At 38.0% G+C, this 20,540-nt stretch overlaps 1 protein-coding gene across 5 annotated transcripts in view; it reads right to left on the reverse strand.

The window, feature by feature from the left end:
• Nucleotides 1–20,540, reverse strand: part of LOC121296223 (ELAV-like protein 2) — a 92,009-nt gene that overhangs the window by 17,300 nt on the left and 54,169 nt on the right. The window lies entirely within an intron of this gene.

Below are 20,540 nucleotides of genomic sequence, written 5' to 3' on the forward strand. Positions count from 1 at the left end.
ATGAAAGAAATTGCCCTAATGAGGACACAACTACCTTTCCATTGGCCTCCACCTGTGAACCATTAAAGTTGCTGTCACATTTTCTGGATAAAAACCCCACTGCTGAAGGATCATTGGTAAGGCAGTGAAGCTGAAGGAAAATGAAGACCAAAGAGCATTCTACAGAAGTTAGAAATAAAGTAATACAAATGCATAGATTAGGGAAAGGGTACAAAATATGTTTGGATATCCCAGTGAGCACAGTTGGATCAATAATCAGGAAGTGGAAGCTGCATTACACCACCCAGGCATTGCCAAGAAAAGGCCGTCCCTCAAAACTCAGCGCTCAAACAAGGAGACTTGTGAGAGAAGCCACAGAGAAGCCAACAATCACTCTGAAGGAGCTACAGAGTTCAGTGGCTGGGAGTGGAGTAATGGTGCACCAGTCAACCATATCAAGAGCTCTGCATAACACTGGCCTGTATGGGAGGGTGGCAAGAAAGAAGCAGTTACTCAAAAAGTACCATCTGAAAGCATGTCTGGAGTTTGCCAGAAAGCATGAGAGTGACCCAGCTGCGATGTGGGAAAAGGTTTTGTGGTCAGATGAGACCAAGATAGAGCTTTTTGGCCAAAACTATGTGTGGCACAAACCTAACACTGTCCATGCCTCAAGACACACCATCCCTACAGTGAAGTATTGTGGTGGCAGTATCATGCTGTGGGGATACTTGTCATCATCAGGGACTGGGCAATGTTACAATTGAAGGAAGAATGGATGAAGCAAAATACTGCAAGAGAATCTGCTTCAGTCCACTAAAAAACTGAAGCTTGGGAGGAAATTCACCTTTCAGCAGGACAATGATCCCAAGCACACAGCCAAAGCAACATTAGAATGGGTCAAGAACAAAAAGCTGAATGTTCTACAGTGGCCCAGTCAAAGTCCTGATCTCAATCCCACTGAGAAAGTGTGGCACTATTTGAAAATTGCGGTCCACAAGCGTCATCCAACCAACCTGAACAACCTGGAGCAAAATCTGCCAAGAAGAATGGGCCAAAATCACTCTGACACTGTGTGCAAAGCTGGTACATACTTACCCCAAAAGATTTTATTGCAGCGAAAGGTGGCTCTACCAAATATTAATGTGTGGGGGTTGAATACTTTGCAAGCAAGATATCAGTTTTTTTTTTTCTTAAATATTTCCAAACATAAAACCAATGTCACCTTACAATAATTGATTGAGTGTTTTAATATAAAATATTGAACAGAACGAAATTTCAATGTATCATTTGTAATTCAGTAATATGTGAGAACTGGTCAGGGATTGGAATACTTTTGCAAGGCACTGTAATTTATATATATAATTAGCCACACACACACCACATACATATATACATCCATAATTGAAGGCAAAAGCTTACATACCCCAATAGAATTTATAATTTACAGAAATTTCTCAAACAATTTTAGGAAATCTTTTGTATCAAAATATTTGCTTTTGTGGATGAGGAAAAAAAAAAAGTTACTCTCTACAATTTAACAATTTCTACAAAACTCCAAAAATGCCAAGTATTCATACCACAAGGAATTTTAAATAGATAGTTGAGGCACCTACAGCAATAATAACCTCTTCAGACTCCAAAACAGACTTCTTGAATCTAATTTAGATCAGGACTTTGACTAGTCTATTCCAGAACCTTGATTTTATTCTTCATTAACCATTCTCAAGTAGATTTTGATGTGTCCATGGATCAGAGTCGGAACACTCGGCACTTTAACCCTTTGCGGTCCAACGTCTGATCAGGTCCGACATTACGATTTTCCCTTTCCAGTCCAATGTCTGACCCTGTCCAACAATCAAAGACGTAAAGCACAGATCTCTAGTCGTTTCTCTGGAGAAAGCAGAGAAAACCATTTCAATGGCCGAATGAAACCAAAAAAGAAAAAAAGGGCCATGTAAGCAATAGCCCTAGCAGCTGCATCATACAGAGATAAGCAGACAAAGGAGGTAGCTGCTTCCACATCCAGCGCTCAAATATCACGGACATTTGCAGAGCTTTTATTTCATGTTATAGTAATAAAATAATAATGACTTTGATCACATTATTGAGGAGTTTGGTGATCAAACGACTGATCGGGAGAGGTTTTAAATCAGTATCCATGTCTATAAAGAGGTATGTGAAAAATACAGCGAACAAGGAGTGAGGCTTGGCTGGAGATGCAATACTGAGTGTCCTTTTGCAATTCTGTGCCTTTTAAACCTGTTTTACTCTGAAATAAATATTTTAAAACAATGCTGTGTAAAATAAACTGCACGTGTGAATAAATTGGAGCTGGACGCGCCCAACAAGCACTAAATAAATGGACTGTAAAGGGTTAAATCTGTGGTTCCCTGTTAAGTACGAAATGTAATGATTACCTAATGGGCATTAAACCTAAAGACCATGATAACCGGAATAAGATATATCAATGCTGCATGTAGTGGCAGTCATGCCAGCACCAGCAAAGGGCATTAAACTACTACCAACAGTTATTTTTCCTTAGACCTGAAAGCGGGAGAGATCTACAAACAGGCAAGTATCATTACTTATGCTTCCTTATTCGCTTGTGTAATTACACCAGTGGGATTATTGTCTGTTCTTAGTAATTGCTACTTGCATGTATTGTGCACTCGGCCGTGGTTTTTGTTAGTCCCACAGCGGCATTGTGTCCCATGCAAAGTTGCCAGCTCCGTCGCCCCTTCCCCAGAATCGCACAACCTTGCCGTCTACTTATTTTCTCTCAGGCTGCTAGCTTTGTTTGAAGTTTAAAAATAAAATTGTTACGAAAATAATTAAAATTAACGATAACCAAGTTGTTAATGTGTTGTGTGAGAACTTGTTTCTCGTGTGTATTTCTGTTTCTCTCCTCATCCCCAGAAATACAAAATGCAGTTGCAGGGCTCAGCAGTCCTCCGCTGGACTGAGACGAGCGCTTCGGGCTAAGCTGCTTACAGCCTTTCCCAGTGTCTTGATACCACATTAGTTCTGAGTGCATAATTATTGTGAAGACTGTTAGGGCTACAACAGTAGGTTTTCCTCAGTTTTTGGACTGTTGGTTAGTCAAGAGCACTATAGGTGGGCATACCTATTAAGATGACTCCTGTGGTAACTGTAGGTCCTAGACCTGCTCCTGTTCCAGCCAGTACTCTGTAAAAGGAATGAGGTTACCATCTGCCAATTTCACTAGATGTTGCTGGACTCAGTTCTGCTTTGTATCTGACTGTTCACAGTCCTTCCCTGCAGTGTTTCGATGCTGCTCTGGGTTCTGCTTGCAGTGCCATTGCAAAGGCCATCTGGGCTCCGACAGCAGGCTTCCTCCAGTCTTAGGGCTGTGTTGGTTTGCCAGAAGCTATATAGGTGGGCATCCTTATATGCTGCTTCTTCAGTAACTGTAGGTCACAGACCTACCTCCGTTCCCAACCTGGTATACAGCGAACAAGGTTACCGTACAAACTGTACAGTTGTGTGCACCATATTGTGTGCACCATACTGTGCATATCATACCATGTACCAAATCTGTATGCTTGTTCCATCAATTTGTTAAAAAGGCACCTGTTCGGTTTAAACAGTGGTACCACCCATGGTCCAGTACCAGCAGGCTTAGTTCAAGTCTTGACTCGCCCAGTTTTAATTTTTTATACAGTACTTCTGCCTGTAACACTATGCTATTTGCATAATGCCATGGTTTCATTCCTGACATGTAAAGCCAGCCTGCCTGTCTAGCAGCTAGCAGGCCTCGACAGTCCAGTTACTGTCTTTAGCAGCGGAGGCAGCAACTGTACGTTCTTACTGTACATTGCTTGCTATTTGTATAATAAGAACATAAGTTTACAAACGAGAGGAAGCCATTCTGCCCATCTTGCTTGTTTGGTTGTTAGTAGCTTATCGATCCCAGAATCTCAAAGCAGCTTCTTGAAGAATCCCAGGGTATCTGCTTCAACAACATTACTGGGGAGTTGGTTCCAGACCCTCAATTCTGTGTAAAAAAGTGCCTCCTATTTTCTGTTCTGAATGCCCCTGTCTACTCTCCATTTGTGACCCCTCGTCCTTGTTTCTTTTTTCAGGACGAAAAAGTCCCTTGCGTCGACACTGTTAATACCTTTTAGAATTCCGAATGCTTGAAAATCAGGTGTCGCAGCGCAGTCGTCTTTGTTCAAGACTGAATAGATTCAATTCTTTTAGCCTGTCTGCACAGGACGTGCCTTAAACCCAGAATAATTCTGGTTGCTCTTCTTTGCACTCTTTCTAGACCAGCAATATCCTTTTCCTAGCGAGGTTACCAGAACTGAATGCAATATTAAAGATGAGGTCTTACTAATGCATTGTACAGTTTTAACATTACTTCCCTTGATTTAAATTCAACAACATCTTGTTGGCCTTTTTATAGCTTCCCCACATTGTCTAGATGAAGACATTTCTCTGTCAACAGAAACTCCTAGGTAGTCTTCAATTTCACTATCTTAGGGGTTTGTTGCCACACACCCAGGGCCCCTTCTCAGGGAACCACCTGGAGTTTTGGCACCAGTGCCTCCACAAACATTAGGGTGCTTACTAATTCAGACCACTGCAGTTCAAGCACAACCCCCCTCCCAGCATGGCACAAGCCCACATACAGACTCACAAAACTCAGCCTCCAGAAAAAAAAGCTGAAATTCTAAATATAAATTCAGCGATTAATTCCGCAAGGAAATAATCCAATTCTATACATATTTTGTTAAAACAATAAAATTAGCTTTCGATGAAACTGTTTGAAAACAGTGAATCTCTGCAGCTTGCTCGAATCAGGCTGAAAAGAAAATGGCACTGTTCAACTGTCATCATGGAGTCTAGTGCCTTCGAGGAGGGGTGGAGACTAGCGATGACGTTGCCAGTCACTGTGTGACAGCTTTGGTTAGTCTCAGAATTCGGTTAACTTTGTTATGGAATGGACATATTTCATACTGAAAGGGAACCCACTGTTTTGTTAAGATGTTAGTTGGTTTAATTTGGTCAGTTTGAAATAAATGTTACATTTTGTCCAAAAACTTTCGGTCCTAAACAAGCCTCTGCAGTCTGCAATGTCAAATTGAATGGACATACTGAAAATTCCTTGCTAACTGTTCTACAAAATTCAGGGTACAACAGCAGCTTCCTTTATCTGGAAAATGCAGTGCTGAGGTAATTACACTGTCAAGACTGTTGAATTGTTTTGTGCAGGTGCCATATCAACCATCTCCTTCAACTGATAGTATCAATAAAATGCACTTGCTTTAATTAAACTTCCAAATGCTACCCCAGATCAATAAAGACCCCCCTCTCAGTGCTGGAGGGAAGAGCCAAGGTGAAAGATTTTATTTTCTCAACTTTAATTTGCTGCTAATATGTGCAAAGTGTTCCAGCTTGGGCAGAGTATAAATGGAAACAGCAGTTAAATGTAAAATGGTTTATTTATTTATTCAGCTCTGTAGTGCTTTAATCTTCCCCACAGAGAAAAGCACTAACCAGTGTTCCTCAAGCCTCTCCATAAGGAACAACAGTCATTAATCTATTATTATATATATATATATAATATATATATATATATATATATATATATATATATATATATATATATATTTATATATATATATATATATATTCATGTTTTGACGGAGGTTAATTAGAAGGGAAGGTTAAGAGTATAAACATTTATGACTTGGGTACAATTGACAAACATCCGTTCCATGTCTCTTATACGACTCTTCTGTAAAGTCGTAGGGACAGAAATATGCTGAGAAGAAATTTCAGCAGCTTGCCAGTCTGCTTAAGAATTTAAAAAGTCAGTCTGCTGGATGAAAAAAAAAAAAACAGACAAAGTAGAGAAGTAACACTTGTTGGGAAATACAACAGGCAAAGAGTCTGATATTCATGACATTTTTACTATAATGTGACACCTTACTTGATTATGAACCTCAGGGCTTGACCAATATAGGTGCCCAGTCACTTGACTTATTTTTTTTTGATATTTATTATTTCCTGTTAGCAAACTAGACATTTCACAGTGTCGAGGTATCTTTCAATTATTAATTTGGCCCTGAAGGGCCATTCCACACCAGAAGCAATTCAATAAAAGAACCACTGTAGGGCCAGGATGATTAGGATATTTGTAAACATCCATAATACATGGGCTGGAAAAGCCACCTGATTTTTGATCAATAGACCGTTTTATATTTGCACCCACAAGATTTAATTCTAAATAAAGGAATGCGTAATGTGAAGCAAGTTGCAAAAAGACTTGTAAAAGAAATGTAAAAATTTACAGAAGGTTAAATACCAGTTTAAAAATGACTACTGTAATTAAATAGCCGCACACTGGTGCAAAACACACTGATGCATTCCATGCACTTTCAGTCCTGTTATGAGCTTGTTCTATTAAACAGTTTGCCACCATGGTATCAGTTCTTAACATTAGTCATCTGCACACATCAGCAAGCAGTATACAGTAGGCTACTAATTGCCTTAGCGCAAGAAAAAGCTAATTTAAAAAGTTTACTGTGAAGCCTCATTAAAAAAAAAAAAAAAAAAAAAACTGCTGGTTTAATGTATGTTCTTCAATTTTGATTTTTAATGAAATGCAAATCTAGTTCAATTATGCTTTATATTCAAGGCTCTTTACGCACACATTGGTTTGTCAGGACTCAGGTTTGCAGTTGTCTGCATCCCCGGGGGCCGCTTTTTTGTCAGACACAGAAAGCCCCCACCACAGTGTTTTTAATAAATGCAGGTAATACAGCTGTTGTGCGAGGTACACACTTCAGAAAAAGGAACATCTTGGATCGGAGTGGACTGAAAGACCGAACACTATACAGAGTTGTGCCCCTTTCCTGTGACCGGTTGTGGGTTTTGCCAAAATCCATTTCAGACTTTCCTTAACTACCTCCCAAGCATAAACTGTGAAAGACTTAGTGGAAAAATGACTGAAGTGGTTTTTCACTGCTGTATTTCAGCTGTACTGTAGTGTTAAACTTTAAGGGCCTACTGCTATGAAGGACAAAATACAGGTGAGCAACTGCAACTAGAAACAATACTGAAATTATTGTGCTTAAATTCCCTCGTCATATTCCATCAAATAAAATGGACTAAAAGAAAAATATAATATTCTCAATTTTCTCAGGACTGTGTCAGATGTTTAAAGTCCTGCTTTCCCATTGGAAGTAGAGGAAACAGAGGCCTCTGATAGTTTCTTCAGAAAGTCCCTGGTGCCGATCAGTCACTATGAGGTTGTAGAGACGGAAGCTTCTTTCAGCATCTGCTGAGTTTGTTACAGTTTATGTACTTCAGTGCCAATGCAGCCAGCTTTGGAACCCTGTTAGCTGCAGATGCCCAAAAGTCACACAGATGTATTTCCATGTTTTTTAGAACCGCGTAAACAAGCGTTCTGTGGTACAGCTGTAGTTCAAATTCTGGCACATACACAAACCCTGGTATCGCTGCATCACTCTGCCCTGTCATGGGGTACGAGACACATTTTAGAGGGGTTGAAAATGCAAGCAGTCTTCAAGAAAGGCATGGCAGGCTGTGCACCACCCTGATATTTATAAAGCTTCTCCAGTGTATCTTCAAATGCCTGCTTCATGGTTTGAAAGAGGGCTTGTTTTACACCAGAAGGTAAGTTATCAGCATTGGCTGCAATGCTGCTGTACTCCATGGGGGCAGCAGACCTGTGTGTTTCCAGGTAGATGGCTAAATCTACAAGTGGCATAGACATCAGTCACCACTGGCTTCTGGCTCTCAAAACACAGCTAAGGAGTTAGGATTTTCTTTGATTTCTCTTTCAGGAAAAAAAGCAGCAGATGTCAGCTCAGCAAAGGTAGTTGCATCTGACAACATTTCATGCAAGGTTTGCACTGAAGCAGGGGGGAAGTCTGGACACATGCATGTTATGAATTCAGAATAACAGTCCATGAATTCAGTATGGTACTCAACAGCATCATAAAATGAGTTCCTACACGTGGCTACAGGGCCAGGAAGGAGTCGAATTCTGGAGCTTTCTGGGTTGTGGGTCTTATGGTACTGCAGATACCGCCTCTTCCTTGCCCCTGCCTCACAGAACATGTGGTTCAGGCACTTAAACTTCAAAACTTTAGGGAATGGTTTGTGAAATGTTTCACCAAGCAGATTAACAATGTGACAAACAGGTAATATGTACACATTTTGGGAAAAGGCCGTGCAGAATATCAGTGATTGATTTCTTCATGTACTGGGCATTCATTATCTAGGATTAAAACGTCATTGTAATTCACTCCATACTTTGACAGTTTCTACAGTGCTACTACAGAATGATTTCACATCCACAAACTTTGCGCAGGCCAAATAAGATCACTTTCCCTTCAGCATTTGCAATCAAAAAACAGGAAAACCACAAAATGGGAAACTGTTAAACATTTCGTCAACAATTACAACTACTGGTTAACCTACCAGTGTTTCCTTCAGCCTCTGTTTCTCTGACACAATAGTCTGGTAGATATTCTCTTCAGACAGTCAGCACATGGTATAGCACCCCCATTGCGAACCTGTGCAAGTCTTTGAACACATTTCAACCCATGCATAGCAGGTTGCTGCACGGTCCTGGAGAGATTCAGTTGAGCACTGAAATGAAGTAGTTGGTGTAGTTTGCCTTGCTACAGTTTCTTTCCCTTTTGCTAAATTTCAGAGATGGGGAATTGCACTTTAAATGACCGATTGTTGATTTCCTCCGATCTGCAATAACGACATTGCACGGTCTGCAAAACAGTTTACCCCCATCCTCATGCAAGTGTCTTGGGTATTCCTGAGCACGATCAGCTGCTGTTTTATTTCCTAAGTGGCTTTTGCCTCCAGACACGTCTGCTCCCAACAAATGTATCCATTTTAGCTCACTATTTTAATAGCCACAGCACGTCAGTGTCTAAAATGAGTCGTTTGCTTTAACTAAGAGTAGGTTGAGCAAGATAAACAAAGCATAGGTATTCAAAAATCTCAGTGCGCCACCTTGTGGAATGTTTAAAAAACTTGCATTTGTTCTTGTGCATACTAGTTAGGCTACCTTACCATGGGAAATCAATAATTCTGCAACCCAGTGCATTCCGCGAAAACGCACCGTGATCTGTGATCGTGTTTTTCTTGGGAAACTACCATGTGTCTTTATTCCAACTATGCTCTCAATTACTTAACTAAACCCTTAATTGAACTAACTGGCTTAATTGTGATTTTGTAATTTCTCAGCTCAAAATTGCAGAGTTCAAGTTACTTACAAAATGTTCTAGCTAACTTAATCTGCAACTGTTAAAGCTGAAAACAAGTAAAAATGTATAATTAAGCAAATCAGTTTAATTAAAAGGTTAAGTAATTGAGAGCTCAGTTGGAATGAAAAACATGGGGTTGGGAAGTCCTGGTATGTGGATTGTTTGTTAATTGTAGTTCACATGTTCGGCATCAGTCATTAATTTTAATACCCCTACCCCCCCCCCCCCAAAAAAAAAAAAATATAGCTAGATAGATAAAAAGAAATGTGGTCATTTAATAGCTCTACTACTAGCTGACCGTATTAAATAGGTTTTAAAAATGAGTTCCACTCGCGTTAACCGGATATTAATTGTGCCGATGCAGTTTTAGGAAATGTAACAAAAGGAGGACTTCACTTCCCTAGAGTGCAGTGTTTTGGCAAGGGGAGCAGAGCATGCATAGTTTAATATTGAACAAAAAAGTTAGTTTGGGGAATTCAGTAGAAAAACAGGCATGGGTGAAAGAGGCCAATGATCATTCTGACAAACCACTGGGGAAAAAACTAATTTTGTCCGTGGTTCTGGGGGCCATCTATGGGATTGTACTCTGCATTCTGAGCCATTTTTAACTAAAATTTGAACTTTGTAGAAAAAGAAATTCCTTAACTTATAACTTGTCAGTTTACCAGATGGATCAACCTGAAAGTACACAATGCTGGTTAGTTTTAGATATGTTACTCGAACCTTTTATATCTATGTCCAATTCATATAATTATTAAAACCTCGGGTTGCAAAAACCATACAATCTCTGCTTAACTAATTCAGATGTCAAATAGAGTTCATAAAGTTTTTTTCTGAACTTCAAGGAAGTTAAAGGAGCTTCAAGGACCATTAACAATTTTCAAAATACCTAATTTAAAAGGAGTTTGACAATTTTCAGTGTTGGATAACCAGGGATCCTAGTTTTCCCGCAAAAAAAAAAAATCTTGGATAAAATAAAACACGTGCGTTACTCCACAATTAATAAAAGACTAAAGTTGAGTTGTCACACCTCCCCCACCCCCACTAGTACACGCTCACCAGTGCCATCAAATCAAACAAACTTACCATTTTATTTAAATATTACAAATACTTGTGCAGTAAAAAAAAAAAAAAAAACCTAACACATTAGTAATCATATTCATTTCTCAGAGTTTGTCTGTCATCTGGATGGCTATTGCCAAACTCATTAGCCGATCTTTAGGAGTGATTATCATTTGCCATCTTTAAAAGCAGCTTGTTCAATGTAATGAAGTAAACTGCAGTTATGTTTCAACAGGAATGAGTGCACCTCAGGTCAGCCTTAACCTTTGTACACCAGGAACAGTTTTATTGAACGAGTGTGTTTACACAAATTTACAGCAAAACTGCCTGATATGGATAACTACAAGGTTAGAAGTTACATATTTGGTAGCAGTTTGCTGCCCAAAACTATTTACTATTAGATTTTTTTTTTTTTTTTAGGTAGCATTTTTCCAATACCTTGCACCGCAGTTTATATGACCGACCCCAAGTGGACACGTACATCATTACAAGTATTAGATTTTTTTTAAACATGTACATAATCTTTCGTAAAAGTGGGAAACCACAACTAATAGCGCTTCCTGATTTAGATGACTGGGGTTTGTACCGCCCCATGTAGATACGTGCGAGGCCCATAATGCAAATCTGATTGGACAGGAGTACAAATACAGCCACAAATCACAACATGGATACAATTAAAAAGTTATGGAGTTCATTTTAGACCAAAAGTAAAAATTAAACTGTAAAAACAGGATATTAAGTTCATTCAGTGTCATGGAGAATGTTGGCTCTGATAACCCTAGTTTCACCCACGCTAAATATAACGCATAATAGGTATACTATACTTTCAGTTCTGGACTACAAAAAAAAAAAAAAAAGAAATGCACAAATAGCTTTAACATTACCATGATCCAAGGAACATCTTCCTTGTTTTATCAGTATGAATAGACGAAATATAATCTGGGTGCATTCATTTCTTATAATAGATTATCACTACCTTGCGTACTTCTTTTTAACTAGTGAAGCATGTGCTTTAATTAATACATCAACTATAAATGTACACATACTAACTAATGTCATGCTGTAATAAAACATACCTATTTTTTTTTTTTTTTTAAATCTTGGTTGATATCCCTTGTTGGGTTATTCAGTTAAATTTGTACAGTATTTAAAAATGCAGTGAAAAGGCAGGGTGAGAGCATACATGTTTATGAACACACCAGTTAGTGCAACTAGTTACATGAAACTTACTGTAGTGTTACTGTAATTAGCATTCATTTTAAAAACAGCTTGGTTATAACCTTAAATGTATAAGGTCGCACAATACAGAATTCAACATTGCAGCACCCATTTTTTTTTATCGTTTTATAGGTGTGTACGATTTATTAGTTACTGAAATGTCAGCTGAACAGATGACAACAATTTCGTACCACTTAATTTGTACCGATGAAAACAACCTGGTTAACTGTACTGATGGCATATCAAATCACGACAGATACGGTCGCATTCTTATAGAACTCGAGGATAAAGCAACATGCATTGACAAGGAATTGCATTAGTTCCATTACGTAGCTGAGCACACGGTGGTTTCAATATATACTTTCATTTTAATATAGGCCTACTATGTGATAGTGTGGGATATTGAGCCTCTATAAAAACATTAGGTAGGTGTTTAAGTAATTTTTATATATAAAATCAGTCTAATAAAGCACTACCGAAGACCATTTGCTACCTATTTTCCAGGAAGGTAGCCTTAAAAAGTGAACTTCTAGCCCTGGATAAGAGTACGGATTTGGCTACAAACAAAGCAAAAAAAAAAAAAAAAAAAAAAAAAAAACTTCAAATGCAAAACTAAAAATTCTAACATAAAAAATACATGGTCACCCCCCCCCCCCCAGCAAACAGATAAAAAAAAATAACTAATAAAAATTTCAGCCATAGCAAGTTTTTACAGACACTGCTTGCGTCCCGATTCCTCGGTCTACAATCCCATTGGCCAGAATCACTGCTATCTCAACCCCCATTGGCCAGGCAGCATTTCTGCAGCCTGATCTGAGACCTTTAGTACAGTGTCAGTATTCCCAGTTTGCTAAAAATGGAATACAGAAAAAAAAAAAGTATATATATGTGTGTATATATATATATATATATATATATATATATATATAGATAGATAGAGATAGATAGATAGAGAGAGAGAGAGAGAGAGAGAGAGAGAGAGAGAGAGAGAGAGAGAGAGAGAGAGAGGAGAGAAATTTATGAGATAGGAATAACAGTTATATCCAGTGGTCCCATAGGTCACATAATGGGGTGCGTATAGTGGTACCCATATCACCATGGGTCAGGGTCTTCTATATATAAAAAAAAAAAAAAAAAAAAAAAACACGCAAATCACTGGCAGATATCCATACACCTAGAATTTAAAAACTAAAGGCAGACAAATTGGAATTTATCGCAATAAAACATGACCGACGAGATTTATGTAAATGTTGACCTTTTTGGAAACCGATGTGTACATGAGGTATTGAATGAATCTGAATCAGACAACAATGATTAAAAGTAGTGAAAAAAAGCAAACTGAAGTATTCAAATAAATTCAAAACTTCTGATCGCTCTGTGCCTTCTCCCTGAACTACGGCGTTTCCCTATCCCATTTTGAAAATAAATAGTTTCTTAAATAATCTCAAACTTTCAGCTTTTCACAAAAGATTTGGGTCCCTCTTAAATGAGACTTTGGGGTTAAAAGATGTTTTTGTTGCTGTTGCTGCCGCTGTACGTTCAGTCTGCTTGCTGCCACTGGACCCACCCCCTGCGCAGCTGTGTGATCTGATGCTGAACATTTACAAATTCATCTCAACAGTTCCTGCCATACCTTTTAAATGTGTCCAGGTACGAGAGTATCATGTCTTCTGTTGTGCTCTGCATTGTTATAAATTGTTTAACACTGGCCCAGCAGTAGTTCTCCACGTTACCAAGCTGTAAATTACAAAGTCAGTTTGATAAGTAACCGGGTATTCTATGCAAATAAGGTCTTTCTCGCCACTGTGAAGCTGTAGCACAAATCTGATATGGATACCTCCTGTTACTACCCTGGATAACAAAGGATGATTTAAAAAACAAAACACAGACTCGCACCTGATACTATTGCAGGTCTTGTGAGGAAGGGTCTGCGTGATTTAAAGGCAGTCTTATTTGGGCTGTGTCATGATGAAAATGGGCAATATTTTACTTAATGTAATGAATAAACCAAGAATTAAAAGAAGTGCAACGAATCAAAACTGCACTTTCAATAGCAATGTTCAATTCAGCATCTGAAATTATTTTTTAATTAATACATTTTTATTTTATGTTTTAAGGGACTATTTTGTTCTAAGGTCAGGCAGAGGTTAGGACATTTAATAAAAATTACTTGTTAATTAAAACACGTTTCTACTTTTTTTTTTTTGTAATGTTGGTTGATCCATTTTATAACCGCAATAAGGCGGTTCAGGGTGTGGGATATACTCTAATATCCACACGCCCCGAGTGGTTAAAGCCACTCTGCTTCACCTCGTGTCTTATAACGCACCCGGGGCCTTATATCGCCTTGTGTCTTAATGCACCCTGTTGTGCCGCATGCATACATATGGGCCTATTGATTTTTTTGTAAGTTAAATTTCTCTAAATTGCTTAACTTGTCATTTATTTCACATTTTTGTCCGTATCACTTATTAAACAATTGTAACCCTAAATTAAAATGAACGCCATTGTTTCCTCTACTCCCACTTAAATACCTATATGTCTAGGATCACGTGGAGTTTATTTTCAAACCAACAAGACCTTTTCTTTCACGATTTAGTTTAATAATGTGGAATATCAGATGCTCATTTGAAGCTTGTATCACGATACATGTAGGGCTACCATATCACGACGCATGGATACACAATGAATCGTCTCAGCCCTATTGATAATAGCCAACTGTTGTAGCGTCAGTGGGTCATAGTATCATTCTGTGTATGAAATTAACCCTACTGAAATATACAAGGGGTAGAGAGGATTGGGGGCAGCCTTAAGTCATTCTGTGTCTACTTGGTTGCTGTTCACAAACAATAAAACAGAAGCAAAAACCAGCACATGGATCTAAAGTCATGTACGAGCAATGCAGAAAAACTGCAATGAGAACACTTCTACAAACTACACTACTTCAGTTGCAACACATTATCTGAACTGAGTTACCTCTCATCACGGAACTATTTCCAGTTGGAAAAATGTTAAACTATAATGCTGCAAGACTTGGAGTTCAACAAGCTGATCTGTATCGGTGAAGAAAAAAAAAAAAAAAACCTTTGCTGTACGCATTGTATTGCGCAGACTCGCAATAAACAAAAAGTACCGTTTTCATTGGAACTTCGGATCCAAAGAGCTGCAGTGTTCATCAACACATATTGACTTCTTTATACAGAAAGAGAAGTATTCAACATTTCTAACACTAAATACTTAGACTCAAAAAAAAGTAACTGAAGCAAATGCTATCAAGTTGTGGATAAACTGTTCTAGGAATAAAATCTAACTTCCCGTTTTAGAGCGTGCAAGAAACTTAGTGTTTGTTGAAATGTGCAACTCAAAAGGAGTTGCCTCGTAAATGCAGAGAATGATCATTGCCACATTTGAGTTAATCTGAATATATAATCAACTGAGGTTGACAACTTATTAGTTTGGTACATCTCATCCAAACTAAATTAACATGGTAACACTAATTTGGCAAATTAGGTACTGGAATGTTTGATTCCGTTCTGAATGGGAAGTTGAATTAATTCTCCGGCATACTGACGTGATCGATTACAACGAGAAACTGGTATTAAATACACTAATGCAAAGTAGACGTGTGAAATTATATTCAATATTAGTACATTAACCATGTATGCTAATGATGTTATGGTCGTTATAATCGTTTGACTATGGAATCGAACTACACACTATTGACGCATATCTAACCAATAGCCTTTCCTTTCTGTAATATTAGATTAGTTGCTGTTGGAGTTGCATTTACATCAAATATGAAGACATGGGATGAAGTTAAAACTACAGTTCTGATCTGAAATTGACCAACACAAATCTCAAATCTGGTGAGGAATGCAGGAGCCAAAGGCAGTTAAAACCACATAACGATCAGAAGGACAGGTTTTCACAAGAGATCCTGTGACCAACCCCCACCCCACCCCCCCAAAATCAGTGGAAGTCTGGGGCAATAAACAGATAAGAAGAAAGAGAGCATCACCCTGTACCCCCCTCCAAAACAGTGGAAGGGTGTTAAATAAAGGCATCTGATAAGAGACCAGAACAGAGGAAGGAAGATCCTGAGATCAGATCAAAGGAAATACCATTGCAAGGTTCACAGGAAAGGGACTGACACTTGAATTTACATCTCATATTTATTCACAGGATGTTCCCTTCTAACAGAGGGGGCTGTAAATTGCTGTAACTGATATCCTAACACTTTTAACCAAATCACAAAGTCTGCTTAAGGATGGTCAAATCTGAATTTATAAATGCAGGTATTTTTGTACTGGTTAGTTAGTTAAGTATATTGTCTTGACAACACAAGTTAATGTATTAAGCAAAGTTGAATATCTCTTGAAGTGGAGCTTCTTGGGTTGACGCCAGATTTAATTAATACTATTAAGTTGAGTTGCTAGTAGTATATTTTTAGGGACAGTCCCTCTGAGTTTAACAATACAACCTTACACACTCACTTTCTATAGTACACCTTTTTAGAACCAACAGTTGCGCACCACTTTAGTCTTAAACTATTGTTTTATATTTGACACGTTGTATAAATGTCAGTTATTGTCTAAGGTAATCAGAATTCTACATGATCTCACCGAACTATTATGGTATGTCTCAGTTATTAACATTGACGTTCTTAAAACAGGGCATGTAGAGACCAACTTGTATATAAATAAATTGTATACTTAAGTTTATTTAACTGTATAACAACAAATCTCAAATTACTCAGAGTAGATAAGCTCTAGACCAGTAAACTTTCTTATTCAGCAACAGTTTGGGTTTGGTACCTATAGGCGAGTGTTTCCAGTACAGTTCAGTGTTTTAATTAAATGCCAGAAGCAACAGTGCAAGAACTCAAATCGTAAGTGTATAAAAATGAGGGGGGCAAACTGAAGGACCAAGTGCAGAGTGTAGTGTAATTTATTTTTACAATTAAGCTCTAAGAAACCAAGCAAGCCTTGCTCTTGTGAAGTTGGGCAGGTGCTTCAGCATAAAATGTTCAATATGTACTTGCTGAGCACACATTAAATACAAATATACAGAGCATCAGAAGAAACTTCACTATAACACCTTAAATTTTCGAAAAAACAAAACAAAAAGTAAAATGATAGACATTTACAAAATATTTTTGGTTTCTTTGAATCACTTGATCATTCATCCTTGACCATGACACGTTTGAGTGACTATGACTGAAGCATGCACTTAATAGCCTAATTAGCGAGAGTATATTGGACTGGAAATGTAGTGATTTCAGACACACTGTCAATGACAGGCCACAAACTGGGAGACCAAGAGTCACACATGCCTAAGATCAACAGATCATTTTGCAGCATCTTCATGATGTAAACTGTTAAAATCAGCACACTAAAAAGTCACCTGCTCTAAAACAGTTTTTGATCATATCCAGGTGAATTTTATCCAAAAGTGATAAGTTTTTGATGCTCAGTATACCTGCAAGTATCACCAGATGGCACAACCAGTACTAATGGTATTTCTAACACTTTCCTTTAATCTAGATGTAGGACTGCGCAAACAAAGTAAAAGCAGTTCAAAATACTTGCCATTTCAGAAGCACTACAGAGATTCCAACTTATGAAAGGCAATTAGTAGCATGTGCTGAGCGAAGGCCAGTGGTTACTAGTACCTAGAAATTCAAGTTCTTAGGCTCTGGCAAGCCAATGAGCCCAATTTTGCTGTTCAAGCTATACTTTTGGTAATGGTAAACACACAGCATTTAGAAATTAAAACCCAATAAAAATAAGTCACTGATTTTTTTCTATTTGGAATTCTCTTTAGTCTGTATTTAAATATTTGTAATGGAGTGCTTTGGATATCACTGTTGTAATTTAAAATGAAGTTGTGAACTACTTCATTATTTCAATATGGTAGAGAAAATTAGGAGCACTGAAGACACAAGTTAATAAACAGTACATATAGATTATTATACTCCCCCCCCCCCCCCCCCCCCCCCCCCCCCCCCCCCCCCCCCCCGGACAATTTTCCTTTAACTCAATCAGAAGAAAATAAGGTTTATTTTAGTTAGTTATACAAATGTAGAGCCTTTGATCAGGTTATACAAATCTCTTATCAGCCCTTCTGAAGTAGTATCTGGCTCTGTCCAGAACTCCCTAAAGGGGGTAGCTTTTACAACCTCTTCATAAACCAACTGTATTTTCTAAGCAAAGCCTGTTTATCTCTAGTTTACTATTTAGGAAGATGTTTAGCAATAGGTTTGTAGTGGTCTCCCCAAAAGGCAAACATCTTTCATGTTAGGGCTGGAGATCAGAAGGACTTGTTTTTACACTGTCCTGATGAAGCCAGGATACAAATCAGTTTCCCAGGTTCTAACTAGAATTCATAAGACTAAAATGTTAATCAGATCCCTAGTCTTACAAATTTAACCAGAACCTATGCTCAATTTGTGAGGTGTATTTGAAGACCTAACAATCCATTAAATAAAATGTTCCACACACTTAAGTGCCATCAAACCTGGACTGAAATATTCAACTTTACAAAAACACCAAGAAAGACTTAAGATGTTTATTTGAATTCATACTACTCTGCAACTATCAAAACACAAAATTCTGTGTAGTATTCCAATCATTTACAGAGAGTTAAACTTCAAAACCTATTTGCACATACATACTGTAAGAGAGTGTCAGACTTTGCGTACTGCTGGTGTTTCCTCGTATCTATGCAAGATAGTCATGAATCTGGCTGGTAGTATTCACAGTGTACACTCTTTTAATGAATTGCCATTCTGTGGTAAATTCCTCTGACAAGCCAACCTCAAACTTAAACGGAGCATGTCATTTTTTGTTCGATTTGCGATTCCTATTTTAATAACTGACAAGCAACCAAGTAAACGTGTTATTTATAATGATAGCAAAGTGACATTTACACAGCAGTTTCTGAAGGAACCCTACACTAGTTACTAAGCAATCCAGCTCAGAGCTTTAGTCAGTAGAACACCACAATAAACTGTCCATGAAATACAGTATTAACATTTAAAAAAAACACAGTATTAATTTCATAGTTCAGAAATTATCTGTCATTAAGAAAAATCATAGTATTACACCCCTTTGATGCAGTGCCTTAGCAGAACCTCAGTTGCAGGAAATACCAGTCGAGTTGTCCGTTTTCTACCATTAAAATAGTCTTACTCCTCCATGAAATTGTGTCCTTGCCTTTTTGCTTGGTTCAACATGTGGTCTACTGAGTTGGAGGGCAAAGTTTGTCCATAATAAAATGACAAGACAATAATGTAACTGCTACATACAGAACAAAAAAAAAGTAGGAGAATATATAGGTTTGCCTCCCCCTAGTTTAACAGGATCAAATCAAGCATGTGCAAAAACATTTTACAGGATTTCTACACTATCTACCCCCCTCCACCCCCACTTATTCCTTGCTACATTTCTACACATAACAGGAATGGGCCTGGGATAGGCCACTGACAGAATTCCATCTACACATGGAAAACTTTCACCCATGTTTAAGTGACAATTTGATGAATTTAGAAACCAGATAAAAGTTCTGGAGCATTTGCTCTAATATTTAAAGCAGTGGGGAGTGTCTGTTTGGGTGTCCTTTGATCTTTATGGATTCTATTGCTATGCATTTGTGATCTTCCTTCTTTTAGACAGAAGAAAACCCTGTTTGTGGCTTGTGTTTGTTAAATTGTCAAAACTTTATAAAAATATACCCGAAGTGGTTTATACCGCTTATAAAACACGGCTACCTGTCATTTGTGGGAAGAAAAATATTTAAAATTAAGACAAAACTAGAAACTTATTTTGTACACATCTGCAGTGTAATACAGTCCCAATTTTTATTTAATTCATTGTTCGTTTATTAATTAAATTACACACTCTTTATTGGGAATGTCTGCATTGAAAGTGCCATCTAACTAGAAACTAGAGGACTGATGATGGGCAGAGTTTCAAAATTACACCAAGAAAGTAAGGGGAGCAGCTGCGATTGAGACTGAAATCAGATCTTGCGGTGAGTTTGTGAACTGGTTATACGAAAGGCACACATTCAAGTACGTTTCATCCTTTTGGATCTCGAAATATGTTTTTGTTAGTTGTCGGACACCCTCGCGTCCAAGTCGTGCCAGAATAAGTTGACTATCGAACCAGACTTTACGCGCCAATCCGACCGTGGTGTCAGGAGACAGTGCCTCAGTTTCCCACAGACACTTCAAATCCATGCCGGTAATTAGGGAGGTGGTGGTGGTGTCTGGCCTTGTCTTTACCTACTTTTCTAAGAGTTTTCCTGACTGACAGGAATACATTATTGCTGGTTTTAAACTTGCAGTCAGCAGAGATGTTAAAACTTCTGTTAGGAAATATGTATTTTATTCCAGCTTGGCATTCTAAAACTGGAGACTGAATACTGGTTCCCAGTTGAACTTCTTGCACTGGCATAAAATACCCTTAATGTTGAGATTTTATGGATTTATTTCCATAAAATAAATTCCATAATGTTTCTTCTTTAACCAGCCCATGCTGAAGGTTTTTTTTCTTAAATCTGTTTTCTTCTATTTCATTTAGCTGTTCCTCATCTATTGTTATGTGTCTGCTCTTGCTGGTGCACTTATTTCACTTGTTTGATTTTTTTTTTCCCCACTCAAAGTTGGTGTTGTTCCAGTTATGTGGAGTTTCATCCCCAAATAAAGAAAATAGGTGAAATGCCACTTTTTTGGCTGTGGTTTTGTAACTAACAAATAAAATGGCAGTTTGTCATGGAATTTAGAATATAGTGGTGGTATTGATTTATTCAGTGTGAAGCAAATCATCAGGAGGATCATCCTGGAATCAGGAGGTCTCCCCCCCTACAAATGTCCACTTGCCTGATGTGTTTGCTGTACAGTCTACAACTCCGAACATAAATATTTGCCTACAGGAATTAGTACTATTTAAAATGTAAAATCAACCATGGGATGCTTAAGAGCAGACAAGACAACTTGGG

The sequence above is a fragment of the Polyodon spathula genome, chromosome 2, assembly GCF_017654505.1.
Source record: "Polyodon spathula isolate WHYD16114869_AA chromosome 2, ASM1765450v1, whole genome shotgun sequence".
Taxonomy (NCBI): Eukaryota; Metazoa; Chordata; class Actinopteri; order Acipenseriformes; family Polyodontidae; genus Polyodon; species Polyodon spathula.